The sequence below is a fragment of the Crocuta crocuta genome, unplaced genomic scaffold (genome assembly GCF_008692635.1).
Source record: "Crocuta crocuta isolate KB4526 unplaced genomic scaffold, BGI_CrCroc_1.0 scaffold237, whole genome shotgun sequence".
In the NCBI taxonomy this organism is placed as follows: domain Eukaryota; kingdom Metazoa; phylum Chordata; class Mammalia; order Carnivora; family Hyaenidae; genus Crocuta; species Crocuta crocuta.
Genome location: NW_027531914.1, coordinates 2,124,317 through 2,143,535, shown reverse-complemented (window position 1 = coordinate 2,143,535; position 19,219 = coordinate 2,124,317). Strand labels below are relative to the sequence as shown.

General features: G+C 40.9%; 1 non-coding gene and 2 pseudogenes across 1 annotated transcript; 1 reads left to right on the top strand and 2 right to left on the bottom strand.

The window, feature by feature from the left end:
• Nucleotides 1-5,613: 5,613 nt before the first annotated feature.
• On the top strand, nt 5,614-5,704 carry LOC144240470 (U2 spliceosomal RNA; annotated as a pseudogene).
• Nucleotides 5,705-7,438: 1,734 nt separating this feature from the next.
• Nucleotides 7,439-8,882, bottom strand: LOC144240467 (vascular endothelial zinc finger 1 pseudogene; annotated as a pseudogene).
• Nucleotides 8,883-10,358: 1,476 nt separating this feature from the next.
• LOC144240472 (U6 spliceosomal RNA) lies at nt 10,359-10,465 on the bottom strand. Its single transcript, XR_013337736.1, has one exon. It is a non-coding gene; the product is annotated as a U6 spliceosomal RNA (small nuclear RNA).
• Nucleotides 10,466-19,219: the final 8,754 nt, after the last annotated feature.

The following is a 19,219-nucleotide window of genomic DNA, read 5'->3' as shown; positions in this document are numbered from 1 at the left end:
ATTTATTCATTCCATAAATATTTATTAGTGCCAACTTTGATTTAGGCACTGTTCTAGGGATTGAAAATAAAGGGAGGAGGGGACAGATAAATAATCTCTATTCATATGAAGCTCATATTCTAACAAATAATTGACGTTGATTAGAAAATTTCATAGGAATAAAAACAACTTTGTACAATGGAGAAGGATTTAAGGAAAAACTGGAACTCTAACAGGTGGGATACAGATTTGTAGAAAAGAGAGACATGAAAGGGACTGTTATGGTCTGAATGCTTGTGTCCCCCCAAAATTCACATTTTAAAATCCTACTCTCCAGGTGATGGTTGTAAGAGGTGGCGCCTTTGGATGCTAATTAAGTCATGAGAGCAAAGCCCTCAAGATTGGTCTTGGCACCCTTGCAAAAGAGACCCCAGAAAGCCAACTGCCATTGAGGCTACTGTGAGAAGAAGCCCTCATCAGACACCAAATATACCAGCACTGTGGTCTTGGACTTTCGAGCCTCCAGAACTGTGAGAAATAAGTGTTTGCTGTGAATAGACCACCTGGCTTATGGTATTTTTGTTAGAGCAGCCCAAAGAGACTAAGACAGAGCTATAAAAAAGTAAAATTCAGTAGAGAAAGCATCTTGGTGGGGAGTCCCGGGGAAAAGCTCCAGTTTAGGGCAGAGGAAGATTAGGTGGGTCAGACAGTGATTTAGCGGCAAAGCAATCTGCTATGTTAGGAAATGCATTAATTTGCTTCAGCTGCCTTAACAAACTACCACAGGCTGGGTGGCCTAAACAACAGAAAGTCATTGTCTCACAGTCCTGGAGGCCAAAGTCCACACTCAGCAGGGCAGGAGTGGATTTCTGAGGGCTGGGAAGGAGAATCTACTCCTTTCCTCTCTCCTCGCTTCTTGTGGTTTGCCTGCTGTCCGGCTTCCTTGGCTTACAGACACCTCACAGCACCTCTGCCGTCATGTTCACATGGCGTGCTCCCTGCGTGCCCATGTGTCTCCTTACACGGCATTCTTGTTACAAGCGCACCAGTCATGACCTAAGCCGAAGTTGGACACTTAACGGACTGAGCCACCCAGGCACCCCAGATCTTTCTTGTTTTTTAATGTAAGGATTTATAGCTATAAGTTTCCCCCTTCAGACTATTTTCAATGTGATCCATAGTAATGTTATGTCATGTTTTCATTTTCTTTTTTTATCACTTATTTATTTTTTGAGAGACAGAGAGAGACAGAATGTGAGCAGGGGAGAGGCAGAGAGAGAGAGGGACACAGAATCTGAAGCAGGCTCCAGGCTCATATGCACAGAGCCTGATGCAGGGTTCAAACCCACGAACCATGAGATCATGACCTGAGCCAAAGTCAGACTGAGCTACCCAGGTGCCCTCATTTTCTTTTTTAAAAAATGTTTGTTTAGAGAGGTGTAGAGGGGCAGAGGGGGCCGGTAGAGAATCTCAAGCAGGATCCCCACAGCCAGCACAGAGACTGACATGGGGCTCAATCCCACGACATGGGCTGAAATCAAAAGTCAGATGCTTAACTGACAGAGCCACCCAGGCAGCCCCATGTTTTAATTTTCACTCATCTCTAAGTATTTTCTAATTTCCCTTGTGAGATCTTCTCTGACTCATTGGTTGTTTAAAAGCGTGTTGTTTCATTTCCACAATTTTGTGAATTTTCTAGTTTTCCTTCTGTTACGGATTTCTCTAAATGCATCCCACTGTGGTCGGAGAGGATACTTTGTATGATACCTACCTTTTAAAATCTGTTGATTCTTAAGTGTGACCTAACACATGGTCTTTCCTGGAAAATGTTCCGTGTGCAGTTGAGCAGAATGTACACATTGTAGTTGCTGGGTGAAGCGTTCTGTATATGTCTGCTAGATCTACTTGGTTTATTGTGTGGTTTAAATCATCTATTAACTCACTTATCTTTTGTCTGGTTGTTTCATCCATTATTATGAGAGGGGTGTTGAAGTCTCCAGCTATTACCATAGAACTGTCGATTTCTCCCTTCAACTCTATCAATTTTTGCTTCCTGTGTTTTGCTAGCCTGTCATTGGGCATGTCAACATTTATAATTGTTGTATCTTCTGGCTGTGTTGAATTTCAATTCATATATGGGACTCTTCCTTGACTCCTGTAAACTTTTTTGATTTAAAGTCTATTTTGTCCGATATTTGTATAGCCACCCCTGCTCTCTTTTTGTAACTATTTGCATGGAATATCTTTTTCCATTCTAGGTCCCTGCAAGCTGTGTGTAAGCAGCTCTGGGAACATATGTCTATCTGGCTGCTCTGGGGCTGGGAATGGGGCAGGGTAGCTGCTCCTGCGTTAAGAGCCAAAATTGACCAATTATTCCAGGTAGATGGTATCAGAACTGAATTAAATCATAGGAAATCTGGCTGGTATCAGAGAATTGCCTGATATGTGGAAAATCCACACATCTGGTAACAAAAGTATAACCTATCAATAGTGTGAGAGTAAATGAGAAACACACAGGATGAGTGTGTTTTATCGGTACACGTGCGTGTTATCGGTTGAATTGTGTCTCCTAAATTCGTGTGTTGAAGTCCTAAACTCTGGTACCTCAGAATGTGACTGTATTTTGAACTAGGGAATTTCAAGAAGTAATTAAGGATAAATGGGGTCATCAGAATAGACTCTAATTGGAAAAGGAAATTTGAATGCACACACACAGAGGAAGGACCATGCGAAGACACAGGGAGAAGACGGCTGTCTGCAAACCACAGGGTGAGGCCCCAGATTAAACCAATCTTACCAACACCTCCATCTTGGACTTCTGCCTCCAGAATTGTGAAGAAACATATCTCTGTGTTTAAGCTGCCAAGTCTAGTATTTTGTTCTGGCAGGCCCTAACAAATTAGCATGTAAGCACAGACCATTTTGAAAATTTGGGAAATGGCCATAGAAAATGCATAAATTATGGCAGAATTATTTGAATCTATCAATAAAACTCAACAATATATTGTAAGCTCTACACTCTATACTTGTAGATGCTTACAATTTGTTTCTGATATTATCGTTTTGATATTTTATAATTCCATCTCCATATTGTATTATATTCTATGTGGTGACTTTATTTAAAGAAAATTTAGTGTAGGGGGTGGCGACTTCAGCTCAAGTCATGATCTCACAGTTTGTGAGTTCGAGCCCCAAATTGGGCTCTGTGCTGACCGCTTGGAGCCTAGAGCCTGCTTTAGATTCTGTGTGTGTGTGTCTCTCTTTCTGCCCCTTGCCCCCCTCAAAAATAAACATTAAAAATTTTTTTAAAGAAAATTTAGTGTAGGGGGTGGCGACTTCAGCTCAAGTCATGATCTCACAGTTTGTGAGTTCGAGCCCCAAATTGGGCTCTGTGCTGACCGCTTGGAGCCTAGAGCCTGCTTTAGATTCTGTGTGTGTGTGTCTCTCTTTCTGCCCCTTGCCCCCCTCAAAAATAAACATTAAAAAATTTTTTAAAGAAAATTTAGTGTATATTCAAAATGAATATTATTCAGTCATAAAAAAGAAAGATGCTCCGCCATTTGCAGCAATATGGATTAACCCTGAGGGCATTATGCCACGTGAAATAAGTCAGACAGAGAAAGATAAATACCATCTGCTCTCACTTATATGTAGAATCTAGAAGCGTTGAGCTCATAGGAACAGAGAATAGAATGGTGGTGGCTGGGACTGGACAGTTGGGAAAATGGGGTGATGTCGGTCAAAGGGTACAAGCTTTCACAGTTATAAGAGGAACAAGTTCTGGGAATCTCATGTACATCATGACTACAGTTAACAATACTGTACTGTAGCCATGAAATTTACTAAGAGAGGAGATCTTCAATGTTCTGACCACACACAAACAAAAAGCCAAATATATGAGGTTATGGATGTGTTAATTAACTATATCATGGTAATCATTTTATAATATACATGTACATTAAATCACATTATATACCTTACATTTATATAATTTCATTTTCAGTTATACCTCAGTTAAGCTGGGGACAAAGTGAATGACTTTGTTTTGACTGTATAATGGTCAACATGAATACATATGTTGATCACTGGAGTTTTAAAGTAAAAAAGACAGGTGCCTGGGGCGCCTCGGTGGTTCACTTGGTTAAGTGATTCTTGATTTCATCTCAGGTCATGATCTCACAGTTTGTGAGTTCAAGCCCCACATAAGGCTCTGTGCTGACAGTGTGCAGCCTGCTTAGGATTCTCTCTCTCTCTCTCTCTCTGCCCTCTCCTCCACTCATGCTGTCTCTCTCTCTCAAAATAAATAAATAAATAAATACGTTAAAAAAAAGATTGTGGTGCCTAAGTAGTTGGTTAAGTGTCTGACTCTTGATCTCAGCTCAGGTCATGATTTCATGGTTCATGGGACTGAGCCCCACATCAGACTCTGCACTGACAGCTTGGAGCCTGCTTGGAATTCTCTCTCTCCCTCTCTCTTTCTTCCCCTCCCCCACTTGCACACGTGCATGTGTGCATGCACAGTCTCTTTCTCTCTCTCTCAAAATGAATAAACATTTTTTTAAAAAAATAAAATAAAAAACATTTGCACAAATTGAAAATAGAATCTTTATGGCTCAGAAAGACCTTCCTGGGTGACATGAAAAGCAAGCACTCTGTCCATTTGAATCCTGAGAAGCAGACACAAAGACAAGATTAGATGTTCAAGAGCCATATTGGGGAAATGTCTGTGAAAGATAAGGGAAAGACAGGTGAGTTAGGAGGGAGAGGCTTCACGATGTCGTGCATGTCTGGAAAAGGAGAAAGGGAAGGAAGGAGAGTTGTGGAGGAGTCTCAGACTACAAGGCAGGCTAAGAAAAATCTCCACCAGGGTGATGGAGACTCCTAAAGCAAGTCCCCTGCTAAAGGAATGTGCTTTCTCATAAGGATGGGACTTCATTAGTACCTCCATCGTGCACACTGACCGGCTGGGAACAGCCAGGGCTTGGGCGGGGGGGGGCGGGGAGTCCCACAGCATTCACAAGAGCTGCAGCTGGAGGTTTTCAGTCAACTATGTTCCCCAGTCATTCCCTGGAACTTCCAGTTTCCCTAGAAGACCTAAGTGGAGCATATCCATGGCCATACACACTCAATTTCCTTTGAAGAAACTGTACAATTGGTGATATGCTGTTAAGACAATTTATACGATCTTCCGGGCACCTGGGTGGCTCTGTCAGTTAAGCGTCCCATTTTTGGTTTTAGCTCAGGTCATAATCTTACAGTTTGTGAGTTAGAGCCCCACATTGGGCTCCACGTTGACAGAGTGAGCCTGCTTGGGATTCTCTCACTCTCCTTCGTTCTCTGCTCCTCCCTTGCTCATGCTCACTCACACACACACTCTCTCTCTCTCAAAATAAACTTTTTTTAAAAAGATAAACTTATATCTTCTTTTATAATGCTCATTTATTTTCATGTATATTTATTCAAACTTTGGCCCTTGTCATAAGTGCAATCATTGCTTTCTATATTCTTGTTATGATCCTTTTTATGGGAAAAATAGATATCTAAAAATGCAAATAAAAAGGTAAAAAAAAAAGCACAGTTTTTCCTTGAGATGATTTGATTTTGCATTAACCCACAATTTTAAATGCCACAGCTATTGCTTTTCAGCCTTTTGGCTTAGATCAAGAGTAGTATCTGTTCTAACAGGCTTAGTAAAATACTACAACTATTTTTTTCTCTACATTTCATTTATTGAGACACACTAACTAAAAGGCACAGAATAGGGCATGTTTACATGGCCATTATAACAAACATATGCATTAGAAGTGCAGGAATGTGTTGCCTTCCTGCTAAACAGAAAGTTCCTAAGCTTTTATAAATACAGAAGTTGTACAATGTAATGTCCTAAAGTACAAAAGATCATTTATGACATTTTTTCCCCTAAGTGCTATTTCATGTTTTACTATGTCGTTCAACTCCCTGGAACTGTTTTGTATAATGACACACAGATACCAGTCCCTGATGTAGGAAGTCTGTCTCAGATGTAAGGTGTTCGATGCTTGAACTGACACCATGGGGTATAAACGGAAGTCATCCAGTTTGATAGTCAGTCCTGCAAACATCCTGCAAGATTAATACAACTAAATTCCATTTCTCCTAACTGCAAGACGTAAAAAGGAAAAGAAACCCAAAAACATATTGCAACTTAAAAAAAAAAATCATAGCATCTTGGTTTTAGGAACTTTTTTTAAACACAGTGCTTTAAAAACATTAATGTGTGGCATGATGTCGTAAAAAGTTTCTGTTTCCCTAACTTTTGGTTTCTACTTTATATACAGAGATAAAACATCCTGCTAAGGAAAAAAAAAGCACATGTCTTAATGTGCACAATCATTGCTGAGCTTCTACAGGGAGTACAGATAGCTGTCTCCCTGAAAACACCACACAGCTGATACAAGGGCTTTTTCAAAGAAAAAAAAAGTGATGTCCATATTTACAAAGTTAAACAAATCTACACGATACTTGATTAAGAAACGGAAAGAGAAATTTAAAAAAAAAGATACACTCTGCTTGTCCTGAAGGGGCATGCTACCTAGTTAGTGGTTAGAATACAAACTGTATACAATTTTATATACAACATAAACTCCAGTGAGCAACTAACACATCTTTCCCTTTTGTAGCATCAACAGGCTCTGATTGGGAGACAGAGGGGCATATCACATCCCAGTGCTTCCAGCATCTTCCAATTAAAAGCAATGTATCTTAACTGTTCCAAAGTACTCCTTGGCTCCTGAAAGGAGTCCCACTGCCCTGTGTTTGTTAGGACTCTGCCTGTCCACATGCTTGACTTCTCTGCTGGCAGTTGAGGCCTTTTCTTACCAAAACATAATTTGCATATTTTGGTTGTTTTGTTTTGTTTTAAGTCAACTACAATGGATGCTATGTTCCATCAGGATTAATATGCTGAGCAATATTTACATCTCCAAATATCAGGTCACAATCTCTATTATACGTTGAAGGTAGAATGATAAATTGCCATATGTTTTGCATCTCGGAGCTGGTATCATTTTCACTTAGGGAATGCTGCCTGAAATTAACAAATTCCCAAAGGTAAAATGCATATTCTCTGAAATGCATTTCATTATGACAACACATGTATTTACTCATAAAATACCTTTTTAAAATTTTTTTAAATGTTTATTTATTTTTGAGAAAGAGAATGAGAGAGAGCACAAGCAGGGGAGGGGCAGAGAGAGAAACATACAGAATCTGAAGCAGGCTCCAGGCTCTGAGCTGTCAGCACAGAGCCCGATGTGGGACTCAAACTCAGGAACCGCGAGATCATGATCTGAGCTGAAGTCAGAAACTTAACTGGCTGAGCCACCCAGGGCTACCATGGTTTACTCTTTGCTTTAATAAATTAAAAATAAGGTGCTGGCAAATATTTACTTTAACCCCTTCTTTGATTTTATAATGCTATTTACCAAGGTGGTGATGTGGGCAAATCTTGGGGTAAGAAAGGCGTGCTGTCTATGGGCCTCACTGCTATATTGAGAGGGCCAGCTAACGTCAGAGGTGTGGGCGGGTTCCCTGGAGATGAGGTGGTGACAGAGTGGGCTCTATTCACTGAGCAGTGATAGGGGTGGGAAGGTTGACTGGGGAAGTGAGTGTTAAAGGAGAGGTCATGGATAATGGGCTGGTTATAGTCACAGGGTGCCCTCTGTTCATCGGGCTGGTTGTTTTAAGTGCGCTGGAAACATTTACTCTACTTTCGTGCTCATTGCTGCTGCCACTGTGACGGGGTTTGACATCGTTCCGGATGACCCAGAGGACACTATATTGAATGGAGCAGTGAGAGTCACAGGTGTCATAGCAGCCGTGGAGGTTTGGCACATGTTAGCAGTTCCTTTCATTCTTGCTTTGACAGCGTCTTCCCCCAGTCTGTGTGTCCACCTGCTTCCCTGGCCGGCTCCTCACGTGTTGCTGTTGCTGTTGCTGCAGCTGCTGCTTCTGGCTGCCCGTCTCTTCACTCATGCATGTTCTACTGATGTCTTGCTCACATGGGTTACAGTTGACACCTTGGCTCCGCCTGTGGGTCTTTAAGTGGCTGATGACGTCCGCTGCACTCAGAAGCTTCCCGCAGGCGTTACACCACATCTTGCCTTTGTGGCGCCGTGTGTCCGCAGTCTGTCTTTGGTGGCAAGGGCAGCAGTGCACGTCTGGAGGAGCCTTTCCCACAAACACTGCAAGTATGGGGTTTGGTGATGCCTCCTTCGTGAGCCCTCCAAGGGTGAGTCATGCGGTCCTTCCTCTTGAAGCGCGGATTGCAAACAGGACACTCTTAGGGCTTTTCATCAGCAGGGGAAGCTTGTGCCGGTTGAGATGGTACACGTCCCGGAAGGCCTTCCCGCCCACCTGGTAGGTAGGCATGCTTCTTCTTGACAGGCTTACTGGGTTTCTTGACAGTCGGGGTCACGGGCATAGCTGTGGTCCTGGCGCTGCTGCTAGGGTTGGTGCCGAGGAAGATGTAGTGACTGTTGATGAGATACCAGCAATGGTCGAGACCAACGAAGTTCTGCTGGTCCCCGGCGGTGGCGGAGGTGAGGGGGACCACCGCAGTGGGGGTTTTCTTTGACCAGGACCCCAACTTGAACCCTGGGTGGCAGGACACGTGGCACCTCAGGTGATCGCTGTCCCTGAAAGCTTTACTGTGAATGCACACAAATGAAGTTTGGGGTTTTTCTTTTTTAACCCCGATGGCCTCCTTTCGTGTTTCTGGCGCCACTTGAGGTTTCTGAGTTATTGGTACTGGAAGCAATGGTTTCTGATCTCGGGACTCCCAGCAGGGCTCAGGAGGGCAGCAAGCCGTTCTGTGCTGCCTGCTCTTGGTGATGGGAGGCTTCGGGGGCTGCCGTTTCACACATTCAGAAGTCTGTGGCAACAGAAAGTATTTTTACAGCATCGCTGAAGCTCACTGTCAATGCCAGAATGCCTCGACCATCATGGGATCCCTCTCTGAGGATTCCTCGGATCCCCACACTTCGACACGAAGCCTTCTTTTTTTATTTTCATTTTTTAAGAATTTTTTTAAATATTTATTTTTGAGAGAGAGAGAGCAAGAGCAGAAGAGGGACAGAGGACCTGAAGCCGGCTCTGTGCTGAGAGCCACGGACCCAATGTGGGGCTTGAACTCAGGAACTGTGAGATCATGCGCTGAGCCCAAGTCTGACTTTCAATGGCTGAGCCATCCAGGGGCCCCACCACATGAAGCCTCCTAAGAGGGTGACTGAGTTTCCCCAACTTGTTCTATGAAGAGGCAGAATAAAATAACAACCATGGCCTGCCTTCAGTTAAGTGATTAAAAAAAAAAAAGGACTTCTGGGTAGACTTTTATTTGACTACTATCCTCAAACCAAAGCTTTAAATCTATCACCCATCTCTTTCCATTTTTTTAAATTTATTTACACATTTTTGAGAGAGAGAGAGAGAGTGGGCAGGGGATGAGCAGAGAGAGAGAGGGAGAGAGAGGGTCCCAAGCAGGCTCCACACTGTCAACGTGGAGCTGAATGTGGGGCTCATACTCACAAAACATGAGATCATGACCTGAGCCAAAACCAAGAGTCTGATGCTTAACCAACAGAGCCACCCAGGTGCCTCCCATATCTTTCAACTTTAAGTCTTTTTACCCCTGCCCAAGCTTTCCTTTTTCTGGGATTGGCAAAAAAAAACAAACAAAAAAACACCACTCAGAAATGTTATTTCATCACCCAGGGTGTTAGGATACAGCACCATGGAATCTCCAGTGTTGGGGGTGGGGGGGAAGTACTGAAACAAATTAGCATCAGTGAGTCATATCTTGAATGTCCTATTGGGAGAATCCATCAAACATCTAAACAGCCGTGGCTTTCACTTTCCACCAGGTTATCTGGAAAGCAAGCAGGTATTAAATTGTTTTAAAATATAAATTCAGTAGTATGCTCTAGGAAAAAAACAAGGGAGTTTAACTCTCCCACTTCCCCAGGAAAAATTACTTATAACTGAAGCTAAGTCCATTCATATCTTTCTATGGAAAAGACAGAACTATTCTCTTTACCTCAGCTGTACTCTCAGTCCTCTATTCTCTATTCTCAGTCCTCGGCTCTAAATTATCTTTCCAACAATTTTCACTTCACACATTGCCAAGCCCAGGATGAATATTAGCTTTCCCACTTCCCCAGCAGGGGGGGAAAAGATTTTAATTGCTGAAAAAAGTTAAGTAACATAAAATCTAATTCACAAGTGGATCATTAAATGCTTGGCATGTGTCTTATCCAGGAAAAGAATAACACAAGTATTCCAAAAGATTGTTTACCTAGCTTTCCAAAAATAAGTTATAGGCTTTTCCTTTACATAAAGAACTCAAAAATACAGAACGCTTCTTGAATTTGCATGTTATCCTTGCGCAGGGACCATACTGATCTTCTCTGTATTGTTCCAATTTTAGTATACGTGCTGCCGAAGTGAGCCCTACAACTATTTAATAGAGATGAATATTATTGGATCCCAATTTAAGTAAGCAAGTACATCCTTCTGAAACATCAATGATTCTAATAGACGAATTGCTTTCCTTCTGTTGTTATCTTCTATATTCTTGTATTGAACTACTAGGTCAATATGCTATATGATTCACAAAATTACTATAGTGCAGGGGGCATAAATCTTTTTCTCTTATTCAAGTAAGATGCCCACTAGTTTTCACAGGAATTCCAAACACAGAATGAGACTATACCTCATTACTTATTTACTTCCCTGAAAGTAAAACTAATGTTACTGTTGATTACTTCATAGACCATGTAGATGAATTTCTCCCCTTTCAAAAATATCCATCAAGGGGCGCCTGNAAAAAAAAAATCCATCAATATACTGTTATTATTAAAATATACATTGGGGCGTCTTGGTGGCTCAGTCAGTTGAATGTCTGATTTCCGCTCGGGTCATAATCTCACAGTTCGTGAGTTTGAGCCCTGTGTTGGGCTCTGTGCTGACAGGGTGGAGCCTGGAGCCTGCTTCAGATTCTGTGTCTCCCTCTCTCTCTGCCCCTTCCCTGCTCGTGCTGTGTGTGTCTCTCTCTGTCTCTCTCTCTCTGTCAAAAAAAAACATTAAAATATACATCAATCCATTACTTTTGTCCTTTCTGTACTCTAATATTTGTTTACTTGTTTACTCATTTTCCCTGATGTAATTATACATAAGGTTCAATAAAAGAAAAGTTTCAGTGTTTGCATTTCTTTCCTGCCCTTTATCATTATTCATTTTATTTTATTATTGCTGAAAATAACTTTGTTGTATAAAAGAAAGAATGTAAAAAAAAAAAAAAAAACATGCTTGTTCCAGGTGTCAAATACACTAGACTCACCACTGAAATGTTCTACTCTGGCAATCCCTGCCTTAAATATTAGCTCTCCCAGCCTCAAAGTATTAATTTCAAAAAAAATTACTGGGTCTTGGGGCAAACAATTTCCATTGCTTGCACACTCTCTTGAACGGTGGCTCTCCAAAGTTAGCAGGCCCTAGGAGAGGTTGAAACACTGAGTGTCACCTGGGTGGCTCAGTCCGTTGGGCGACTGACTTCAGCTCAGGCCATGATCTCGTGGTTCATGAGTTTGAGCTCCCATGTTGGACTCTGTGCTGACAGCGTGGAGCCGGGGACTGCTTCAGATTCTGTGTCTCCCTCTCTCTCTGCTCATGCTCTGTCTCTCTTTCCTTCAAAAATAAATAAACAACAAATCAAAACCACACTGAGATACCACCTCACACCGGTCAGAGTGACTAAAATGAACAAATTAGGAGACTCTAGATGCTGGTGAGGATGTGGAGAAATGGGCACCCTCCTACACTGTTGGTGGGAATGCAAGCTGGTGCAGCCCCTCTGGAAAACAATATGGAGGTTCTTCAAAAAATTAACAATAGAACTCCCCTATGACCCAGCAATAGCACTGCTAGGAATTTACCCAAGGGATACAGGAGTGCTGAGGCATAGGGGCACATGTACCCCAATGTTCATAGCAGCACTCTCAACAATAGCCAAAACATGGAAAGAGCCTAAGTGTCCATCAACGGATGAATGGATCAAGAAGATGTGGTATATCTATACCATGGAATACTACATGGCAATGAGAAACAATGAAATCTGGCCATGTGTAGCAGCATGGATGGACCTTGAGGGTGTTATGCTGAGCAAAATAAGCCAGGCAGAGAAGGACAGATACCCTATGTTTGCACATATAGGTGGATTAGGAGGAGGCTAACGGAGGACTGTGAGGGAGAAGAAGAGGGAAAATAGTTGGGGAGAGGGAGGGAGGCAAACCATGAGAGACTCTTGAATGCCGAGACAAACTGAAGACTGATGGGGGTGGTGGACAGGGGAAGGAGGGTGATGGGCATGGGGGAGGGCACTTGTTGGGATGAGCACTGGGTGTTATCTGTAAACCAACTTGACAATAAACTATTTTTTAAAAAATAATAAATAAATAAACATTTAAAAAGTTAAAAAAAAAGAACTTGCAGTTAAGTGAAACAAAAAAATCCTTGTATAAACCAACGACGTGCGGTGTCTCAGACCATTCCTAGTAATTCATCATCCTAATAAAATACAAGCAACTGGTGGGTTTGGTTTTGAATATTTGGAAAGTCCAACTGACCACTGATGCAATGTTGGGTTCTCTGAAAGCCGACACTAGGATGGAATTTTGTCTGTAGGGCCTTTATTAGGGATGAACACTTGGAAGGTGGATGGGACTGTAGGATTAGGCAGAAGGTGAAAATAAATGGTCACGTAGACCTGGCAAAGGCTCAGCCAAACCCGCAGGGAGCTCTGGGGCATATAGGACCTATCAAACTTAACCCTCTTTGGGCCAAAATGGCCAGGCATTTATGCCCCTGCAAGATCAGTTAGATGTTGACTGTGAGGTGGCTTCTGGAACTAAGGCAAATCTTGACAGCTGATACAGTGAATCCTGTTCACTAAAGTCATGTCCAAATTGCAACATACAGGAAGAAATGTCCCAGGGATTCTCATTAGGGGGACAAATGTGCAGTTTAAGATAACTTAAAGGTATCAGTTGCTGCTTTCATTTAGTTGGTTTGATTGTGGGGGACACATCTTAAACTCTGAATGGAGTTTAACAAATCACATAATGGTTTCTATATAACGTTGTAAGAAAATAATTAGATAATGGCTTCTGTTGTCCGCCCCATGTCTCTTTTCTATTCTTGATGTCTTCTGGGTTTCTTTAGAGCTCTGAAAGATACCAGTTATAGCAGCTAATTATTGGAGGGCTAGGGTACAATTAAGACATGTAGATGTATTGAGACTGATAATATTCTAGAGTGTTCCAGGGTCAATTAAACCAATAGTTGCAAAGTCCAATGGTTAGAAAGTCCAGTGGCTGGAAAGAATTGCAGTCATTCAATTGTTTGAAAATGATATTTAGGAATTTTAAAGTTCATTGCCAGATCATGGATCTTGATCAAAGATGATGGGAGAAAGATGTTTATACCAAGAACTATGGATCTTGATCAAAGATGATGGGAGAAAGATGTTTATACCAAGAACTATGGATCTTGATCAAAGATGATGGGAGAAAGATGTTTATACCAAGAACTATGGATCTTGATCAAAGATGATGGGAGAAAGATGTTTATACCAAGAACAAAAAAAAAAACAGAAACAAAACAAAACAAAAAAAAAACACCTGAGACTATTTGTCTCAGCACAAATGACTCCAATCCAAACCCATGCACCAAGAGGCTTGACTAAACTCTAGCATGGCTCTGAGCAGACTAAGGCCATGTCCCTGGGATGACCGCCCCCTCCCCCTACCTTGAGTTTCTGTGGCAGAAGAGCTCAAAACCGTCAAAAGAACTTGCTATTTGTTTTAGTCAATACCTGATGATAGGCCCTTGACCTTCCTTTCTTAGAGCACTAATTAAAAAGGGCTTACAATTATAAATATTTCCTCTGTCCCTTTGAGATATATTTGTATTTCCTATGACCAAGAGTGTCTTTCTCAAGGGCCCAAAAACCATACCTTTGAAAGGTAATTATGAGAAAGGATGGGCCTTAGCCTCCAGTCTTTTGAGAGAGGGTAGAAGATACTAGTTAGCAGAAACAGATGGTTTGATCACATTCATGTTGACCCATACTCTTGCCTTGTTTATGTAATTTTCACTTCCCTGACTGCTCAAACCTGTACTTGCTCCCCTTCCCTCTTTCCTCATTCTCCCTTTAATACGCCCTATCATCTCTGCACAAATTGGAGTGGACCTCACTGCTTTCCCCTATGGCAGTAGTTACTAAATAAAAGCTGCTTTTACCACTTTAACAAATGTTGAGCTTTGTTTATTTTTGACCATACCAAATGGTATCTTATTGATATATAAATTGTTTGGAGATACCTTTCTACTTTTGGAAGCCTTCTGCTTAGGGAGACCACTTAATGAACCTCAGCATCAGATCTCCAGATATCTGGGATCCCAAACACATCATATTGATGGTATAGACTGAATTGTGTCCATCCAAAATGCTTATGTTGAAGCTCTTATGAACAGTACCTCAGGTTGTGACTATACTTGCAGGTAGGGTACTTAAGGTTGAAATTTCCTTTCTAGTATGTTCTAAGGCTGGCTTCTATTGGTGTCTCTTTTTTATTTTTTTTATCTTTTTAATAGTTTATTGTCAAGCTGGTTTCCATATAACACCCAGTGCTCATCCCCACAAGTGCCCTCCCCAATGCCCATCTCCCCCTTTCCCCTCCACCCACCCCCATTAGCCCTCAGTTTGTTCTCAGCATTCAAGAGTCTCTCATGGTTTGCCTCCCTCCCTCTCCCCAGCTATTTCCCCCCTTCTTCTCCCCCATGGTTCTCCATTAAGTTCCTCCTAATCCACCTATACATGTAAACACAGGGTATCTGTCCTTCTCTGCCTGACTTATTTCGCTCAGCATAACACCCTCAAGTTCCATCCATGTTGCTACACGTGGCCAGATTTCATCTTCTCATTGCCATTGTATAGACAAACCACAACTTCTTGGTCCATTCATCAGTGAATGGACACTTAGGCTCTTTCCATGTTTTGGCTTTTGTTGAGAGTGCTGCTATGAACATTGGGGTACATGTGCCCCTGTGCATCAGCACTCCTGTATCCCTTGGGTAAATTCCTAGTGCTATTGCTGGGTAATAGGGGAATTCTACTGCTAATTTTTTGAGGAACCGCCACACTGTTTTCCACAGGGGCTGCAGCAGTTTACATTCCCACCAACAGTGTAGGAGGGTGTCCGTTCCTCCACATCCTCGCCAGCATCTAGAGTCTCCTGCCTTGTTCATTTTAGCCACTCTGACCGGTGTGAGGTGGTATCTCAGTGTGGGTTTGATTTGTATTTCTCTGATGAGGAGGGACGCTGAACATCGTTTCAGGTATCTGTTGGCCATCTGGATGTCCTCTTTGGAGAAGTGTCTGTTCATGTCTTCTGCCCATTTTTTCACTGGATTACTTGTTTTTCAGGTGTGGAGTTGGGTGAGTTCCTTATAGATTTTGGATACTAGCCCTTTATCTGATATGTCATTTGCAACTATCTTTTCCCCATTCTGTCGGTTGCCTATTAGTTTTATGGATTGTTTCCTTTGCCTTGCAGAAGCTTTTTATCTTGATGAGATCTCAATGGTTTATTTTTGCTCTTGATTCCCTTGCCTTTGGGGATGTGTCAAGTAAGAAATTGTGGCAGTTGAAGTCAAGGAGGTTGTTTCCTGCTTTCTTCTCTAGGGTTTTTATAGTTTTCGGTCTCACATTCAGGTCTTTTATTCATTTTTAGTTTATTTTTGTGTGTGGTATGAGAAAATGATCTAGTTTCATTCTTCTGCATGTTGCTGTCCAGTTCTCCCAGCACCATCTGTTAAAGAGGCTGTCTTTTTTTCCATTGGATACTCTTTCCTGCTTTGTCAAAGATTAGTTGGCCAGACATTTGTGGGTCCAATTCTCAGTTCTCTATTCTATTCCATTGGTCTATGTGTGTATTTTTGTGCCATGTCTCTTCTTTTTTAAATATTTTTTCAATGTTTTATTTATTTCTGTTCACAGCGTGAACAGAGGAGGGTGAGAGAGAGAGGGAGACAAAGAATCCAAAACAGCCTCCAGGCTCTGAGCTAGTTGTCAGCACAGAGCCCAACGCAGGGCTCAAACCCACAATCCATGAGAAAATGACCTGAGCTGAAGCCAGATGCTTAACCGACTGAACCAGCCAGGCACCCCATACTGGTGTCTCTTCTTATATCTCATGGTGGTGCATGAAGGAGGAATATATCTAGCAATGCTCCTTTTGGAAATGTATCTCATACATGTTGAACATATACTATGAAAATGGTACTTTGAGAATACTTGACAATAGTAGAAATGTACCAAGAGGAATCTGTCATAGTAGGAGTCAAACCAAGCTTTATAAGAAGTTCCTAGACAAATTTCATGTGGTGAAATTTTAAGGTAGAAATTGTATTATTATTATTATTCTGACCAAACTTTAAATGAAGGAAGATTATGATTTTTGAAAAATTCAGACTGTTCTTCTCTTATAATACATCATCTCATTTTATTTTCTTAGAGTTTAGAGGATGATATGCACAATGACATTTCTGAAAGTCTCTTTCATAGTTCCTTAAGTATTTCAGCTATAGAATGGGGTGTTTTTAAAAATTATTATTAATAGACTATATTAAAGGAATTCCCTATCTTGGAAAAACAAAAAATGTATATATATATTTAGCAAAATGTAGAGCATGGCAGAAAAGTTTCAACATGACCAGAAAATTTACAAACTATTATTCAAACATACTCAAAGATTTGCAATTTGGGTACCTGGAGGAGGTCTATTATTAATTTTTAAAATAGTTTTAAAGGGGTGCCTGGGTGGCTCAGTTGGTTGAGGTCCGACTTCAGCTCAGGTCATGATTTCACAGTTTGTGGGTTCAAGACCCACATCGGGCTCTGTGCTGGCAGCTCAGAGCCTAGAGCCTGCCTCAGATTCTGTGTCTCCCTGGCTCTGCCCCTCCCCTGCTTGCATTCTGTCTCTTTCTCTCTCAAAAATAAACATTAAAAAAAATTTTTTTAAATAAAAAAATAGTTTTAAAGTGGAGTTTCCAAAGTTGCTCTATTTTTCAGGTTTTCCTGAGTTATCATATGTTAATAATGAAAAAAAGCAAAGAAAAATCAGGTAAAAGTATTTTTCGACCATACTTCAACATTGTTTGATCCACTTTGTCCCTACCATTGTGGGTTATTCCTTGCAGCATTTAGTTGTCCTGCTTCTTTCATTTTCTTTAATCTAGAACAGTTTCTCAGACTTTGTGTTTCATGCCATTGACATTTATGAGAGTATAGGTCATTTGTTTTAATATATGTGTTTCAATTTGAGTTTGGCTGATGCTTCCTCACAATAAAATTCAGGTTATGCACTTTTAGCAAGAATATCACGGATAGGATGTTCTTTTCTCCGAGCATCATGTCATGAGGCATCTGATCTTGACATGTCTCTTTACTGGTGATGTTAACTTTCATTATTTGGTTAAAGTGGTTTTTGTAAAGTTATTTTCCCTCTTGCCATTCATATACATCTTTTGGGAAGATACTTGGAGACTATTTTTTTTTTCTAGGAGAGAGAGAGAGACAGCGTGAGCAGGGGAGGGCCAGAGAGAGAGGGAGACACAGACTGAAACAGGCTCCAGGCTCTGAGCTGGCAGTCAGCACAGAGCCCGACGACGCGGGGCTCAAACCCACGAACCGCGAGATCATGACCTAAGCGAAAGTCAGACGCTTAACCGACTAAGCCACCCAGGCGCCCCACTTGGAGACTACTTTAATAGCCTATTGCTCAAACATTGTTCACTAATTGTATTATCCGTTGAGATTGGAGTTTTTTTGTTTTTTGTTTTGTTTTTGTGTTTTTGCTGAGAGAGAGAGAGAGAGAGAGAGAGCATGCGAACAGGGGAAGAGCAGAGGGAAAGGTAGAGAAGCTGGACGCCCAGAGCGGGACCCAACAGGGGGCTTGATCTCACCACCCTGAGATCATGGCATGAGCTGAAATCGAGAGACAGAGGCTTAAACGACTGAGCCAGCCAAGCACCCCCTGGTTGCCTGTATTGATTGTGATGATGATGATATTTGCCAAAAGAGATTTTCTAATTTCATAATTTCTTCTACATTTATTAGTTGATATTCTACTGAAAGTACTCTTAGCCCAATTATTCATTCATTCATTCATTCATTCATTCATTCATTTATATCAGTATGGACTCAAAGATTCTTACCTTATTTACTGGGACATAATCCATTACTATCATTATTTTGAAACTTAAATTGCCTCAGATTTGGTTAGTATCATCCTTTTCCACCTGACTCTTAGGTCAAGTTGACATGTTTACATCAGTCTTTGAGTCTATCTTTACTTTCTGGCAAAAAAAAAAAAATTCCAAGCTCATCTTGTGTTTTTTTTTTTTCTCTGCTTCAGTCCTTGAAATCAGCCTTTTTTCCTTTTTTCTTTTAGTGAAGAAAGGTAACAATTTTCATTTTTAAAGTAGTTTAAAACCAGTTCTATTGTTTGTGTGAATCCAGTGTTTAAATTTTGGTAAGTGATCTTTGTTATGGTTCCATTCAGCCAATGGCATTAGTGATTAGTCTTAATTAATAATTTCCTCTTATTCCAGATAATGTTTTTTATCATAACATAGGGAAGTGTTCCTAAATGTGATACCTTAGAAAGATTAAAGACATGAATGGGAGTTTTAAATACCAAACTTTAAATTTCTAAAGTAAAATTAAAAATTAAAAACCATCTGAGAAGAAAACACTTTCAATATTTGACAAACTTAATGCTTTAATGTATAAACACTCTTTTAAATCAATATGATATAAACAGCAATAGAAAAAGAGCAAATATATATTGATGTAATTCACAAGAGAACAAATAAAAATGGCCAAGTAATGTCTCAACTTTGTGAGCAAGCAAAGTACCTATTTTAACAATTGAAACTACCCAAGAGAAAATTTTTGACCTATAACATTGGCAAAATTCCATTTAGTGACGATCTAGTTTTTCAAGGTACTGATTTCTTATGGAATTATCCATTACAACAGTTTTACTATAGGACAATTTGATGGCATAAAGTAAAAGCCTTACTAGATTTTTGGTTTTACAGTACTAAGTTTAGAGGCCCCTTTTAGGCACCCAACCTGAGC